Genomic DNA, 5,008 nt, shown 5'->3' with positions numbered 1-5,008 from the left:
GTATCTAGGTGACAAAGTTTATAGTTCTTGAGAGTATGGTACCTCTCATTGCATGGCACAGCGCACAGACCTACCCCACACTGACTGCACCTGTACTTTGTAAGGGTGCAGCACTGGTCAAATCTTTCTCTCCTAGATAACCAACAGGCTCATCAAAGCGTTTGATCCAGTCCTGATACACTTCTTCATTTCTCAAATAAACCCAGCCACCATTGTCATCGCTATTTCCAGCCCTATTTAGATCCAGATCACCCCTGCTTCCCCTACCACGTCTCCCGGCTCTCCCACGCACAGCACGGCCACATCTACTGCGGCCACTCCCACCTCTTTGGGACGCTGGATCCAAAGAGCTAGTGCTACTTCCAGCCCCATTTCTCCTACCCCTGCTGCCTCTACCTCAAGCAACAGCTCACCTATTAGCCATTTGGCGATTTTCTCTCACAAATCTCACAATTTACTCAGACCCTCTGAACTGAACTGCTTCCGCATCAATGACACGATAGCTCACTTGCTCTGCTATTTCCTCGAACATTTTGAATAGGAACATGACGTCATTTTGGTCTAGAATCGAAGTACTACATGTCTGCCATCTAGTGGTAGGGAATACAAATGAGACAGTACTCCATATTAGGATCTACAGCCTATTTTATTAAGTATGACGTCTTGTCACAATTTTGCGACTTTGGTGCTTAGAGGGTTAATGGCCCCAGTTTGTGTAAATGGCATATGTGGGGGACTGTGACGATAGACAGTGGCCAGCAGCTAGTGTTTGGACAAGAACATGGATATTCCAATTGCTTTTGGACAGAACTTTGTGGTAAATCAGTGGTGTGGTTTTGCTTCTGGTGTGGTGTGGTTTTGTTTAGATGAAGCTAGATACAGACACCCAATAAAGACAGGGGCATAACCATTTTTAATCCAACCTAAAGGGTCTCCTGTTGTGCCCTCTCCTCCCCATAGTGTAATTGTTAGTGTAACTAATTGATTTATTGCTTGAGTAGCCAAATTTAAATTTTGCTATAAAATGGAATCTGTCTCTGTTCCAAAACGAATTGTCATGTGGAACTCTGCATTAAGTCTTTAATTGGATTAAGTTGTTTCGCATTTTACTTTAATTTTACTTTCTATGCCATAGAGATATCAGGCAGGAGATGACAGTCTTGTTCTTTCTCTTCTGGCAAACACACTCACACACACTGGGTGAGAATGAGTGCAGTTTTGGGCTAGAGGACAGGTCTGAGCAAACGGATGGATTTGTGTGTTAATGCATGGCTGCGCTGGGAGAGTAATGAGGTGTAGCATATCAGACTAAGTGGCTAATGGGCTGTGAAGTCATTAGTGCAGTGCCACCCACTCTTTTTCTCTGCTTCCCCCTCTATGTCTTACTATCCCAGCATATTTGATAGTTTTGTGTTTGTGTTGTATCTGTTCTCTGTCTCTCTGCCATATGATACATCAATATACACATACATACACTCACTGTACAACACATTTATATTATGTCAGCCATGTGGACATGTGGATGTTTTACAGTACATCATTTAAATCTCAATTTTGTTACAGAAACTCGATGTGATGGTCATGTGGAAAACAGTCTCATCAATATTAAAAATAATATCGACAACAAGCGATTTACCATAAGATGGCAATAAACTCAAGAAGTGCCTGTTATAGTATAGTAGTAGTAGTAAAGTAGCCTGTTAAAATAGTGAAAAAGTGAAGGACTATTTTATATATATATATATATATATACACTATTCTTTTAAATAAACAGTTATTCTTAAGAAATGAAGTCTGCTTTGTTGACAGCTGACTGACAATTCCAGAGACCCACAGAGAAAGAAAGAGGTGCAGTAGAGGATGTAGAGATAGAATGCAGGTTAGGCGTCTGCATGTGATGTTAGAGCATTATCGAGAGACAGGCGGAATGGTTTGGAAACACATGATTGAAATGGAAAAGAGAGGACAGTTAAGGAGAGTGTGTAAAGAGAAGATAAAAAAATATACTTAAGTGTGATGGTGAGGTCGTTGCTCGGTGAATTTGCAGGTCTTTACCCTCTGGTCTTTACATGAGGAAGGCTGAACGCTTCCGCTGATGCTTCCGCGTCAGCGCACAAGCATCAAATAAATACACAGTAAAGTGAAAACAGCTGTGGCCGCCTTCTAATTAGCACTGCTAATGGCCTATAGCAGGGCAAATCGTCCAATCGAAACTACAGTTCGCACTTAAGCGCAGGAAGGGAGCAATGCAAAGAACACAGGCTCCTTCTAAGCCGAGGGCAATTATTAGAATAATTACCAGTAAGTGCAATCAAAAATACAAACTCCAACGAAAATACAAAGTATAAATAGGTAGAAAACGAAATATTCCTTCCTAGCAGCAAGTAATAATTTAAACAACAGATCTATAACAATACTTAAGTATTATGCAAAACACTCACGCGTTGCCGTCCTTCTCTTCTGTTGACTAATCGCTTGTCCCAAGGTGTGACAGTGACCAAGCCGTTTAAATAGTCCACAGTCGCTGTGGCCGCCTTCTAATTACTAAATAGGTAGAAAACGAAATATTCCTTCCTAGCAGCAAGTAATAATTTAAACAACAGATCTATAACATGTATTATACAAAACACTCATGCATTGCCGTCCTTCTCTTCTGTTGACTAATCGCTTGACCCTACAGCGATTATGATCTTTAAAGGTCAGCTGATCATCAAGCATAACCCCAAGATTCCTGGCTGAACCCAATGGGATTATCGTTGATGAGCCCAGTTGGATGTAAACTGGTGCTGTACTGATGGAGTGGCTGGGAAGATGAGAAGCTCTTTCTTTGCCAGGTTGAGTTGCAGGTGATGTTCTTTCATCCATGCTGAGATATCTGTCAGGCAGTCTGAGATCCGAGCAGGTACTGTTGGATCATCTGGTTGAAATGAGAGATAGAGCTGCGTATCATCAGCATAGCAATGGTAGGAAAAACCATGTGCCTGAATGATGGGTCCCAGTTATGTAGTGTATATAGAGAAGATGAGTGGTCCAAGAACTGATCCCTGAGGAACCCCAGTGACCAGTTGATGTGATTTGGATAACTTTCCTCCCCAAGACACCATGAAGGACCTGCACGTGAAGTAAGACTCAAACCAGTGGAGTGCAGTTCTGGTGATGCCCAGCGATGAGAGGGTGGACAGAAGGATTTGATGACTAACAGTGTCGAATGCAGCAGATAGATCTAGCAGAATGAGAACTGAAGATTGAGCTCTTGCACTCCGTTGCCCTTCAGTGACTGAAAGCAAGGTGGTTTCAGTTGAATGGCCACTTTTAAATCCAGATTAGTTATTGTCCAGCAGGTTGTTCTGTGAGAGAAAGGAAAACACTTGGTTGCACACAATGCATTCAAGTGATTTTGTTTTGAATGGAAGGAGAGCCAGGTCTCTAGCTATCTACAAATCAAGTGCTTAATGTAGGTTTTTTGAGCAGTGGTGTTACCCGAGCCTGTTTGAATGCAGTGGGGAAAATGACTGTGACAAGAGATGTGTTGATGATGTGTGTGAGTGAAGGCATAAGTGCAGGGGAAATAGCTTGCAGGAGATGTGAGGAGATTTGGTCTAGAGGGCAGGTGGTGGGATGGCTGGAGAGGATAAATTTAGACACTTCATCTTCTGTAAGAGGAGAGAAGGAGGAGAGAAGATGATGCGAGTGTTTACTGTGAGTGTTCCTGGGTGAGTGGAGCCGAGAACTGATTGCTGATGGATGTGGTTTTGTTAGTGATGTAATTAGCAAAATCATCAGCAGTTAAAGAGGTGGTGGGAGCTGGTAGAGGGGGACAAAGAAGAGGATTGAATGTTTTGAAGAGTTTGTCTGTGTCTGATGCACTGTTGATGTTGTTGTGAAAGAAGGCCGTTTTGGCAGTGTGAACTTTGGTGGAAAATAAAGATAGCAGAGACTGATACCTGCTGAGATCAGCAGAGTCTTTTGAATTGCACCATTTTCACTCTGCTGCCATAAATTTAGTCCGATGTTTGCGGAGGACATTAGTTAACCAGGGGTTGGAAGGACTAGCACGTGCTGGTCTGGAGGAAATAGGACAGATGTCGTCTAAGCAACTAGTTATGGTAGTACATAATGTATCTGTAGTACAATACACATCTAATGATGAGAAATGTGTGGGGGTGGGAAGAGAGGATTATACCATGGAGGAAAGTCGAGAAGGAGAAAGAGACCTCAGAGACTTCATTTCGTCTAAATGAAACTGCCAGAGGGTTTGGTGGAAGAAGTTAGATGTATATTAAAAGTAATAATGAAATAAATAATGAAATAATGAGTGGAAGTCAGCAGCTAATGGCTTGTCAAGGTGGATGTTGAAGTCACCAAAAAGTACCAGCGGGCTGCCATCCTCGGAAAATGAGGACAGCAGCATGTCCAGTTCTTCTAGAAAGTTGCGCAGCTGACCTGGAGGGCGATAAATGACTACAATGTGGATTTTTACAGGGAGTGTGACTGTAATGGCATGAAATTCAAAGGAAGTGTTGTTGATGTTATAAGAGCATGGGAGGTAGTTCCAGCTTTTGGAAATGAGGAGACCAGTACCCCCACCTCTCCCATCTGTGCACGAAATAAAGCTGCTCTTAATTTTCATTGATGACTGCAGTGTTAATAATTTTAATTATAGGCCTATAATTCAATTGTATAAATTAATAGACCTGTTTAAAAAATAAAACTTTAAAAAAATATTTTCAATGAGGAGTAGCCTAAGCTAATAGCCAAAATTGTAATTATCCTCACAGTGCGCCATACGGTAATGCGCTATGAAATTATTGCGGCGCAATAATGGCAATTGCGGATGCCAAGTAAAAACAAAAACGAGATATATAGTGTATCACCATTCAGTGTGTTAAAAAAGAGAGAAGCTCTCTGGTACATTTTGTGTGTTTATACACATACCTCTAATGACGGAGAACAGTGCAGTCTTTTCAAATGCCTCTTTCTGCAGCGGACCACCCCCCTTCAGGTTAAA

The sequence above is a fragment of the Sinocyclocheilus anshuiensis genome, unplaced genomic scaffold (genome assembly GCF_001515605.1).
Source record: "Sinocyclocheilus anshuiensis isolate Anshui unplaced genomic scaffold, SAMN03320099.WGS_v1.1 scaffold215, whole genome shotgun sequence".
Lineage (NCBI taxonomy): Eukaryota > Metazoa > Chordata > Actinopteri > Cypriniformes > Cyprinidae > Sinocyclocheilus > Sinocyclocheilus anshuiensis.
This window is presented reverse-complemented; position numbering follows the sequence as displayed.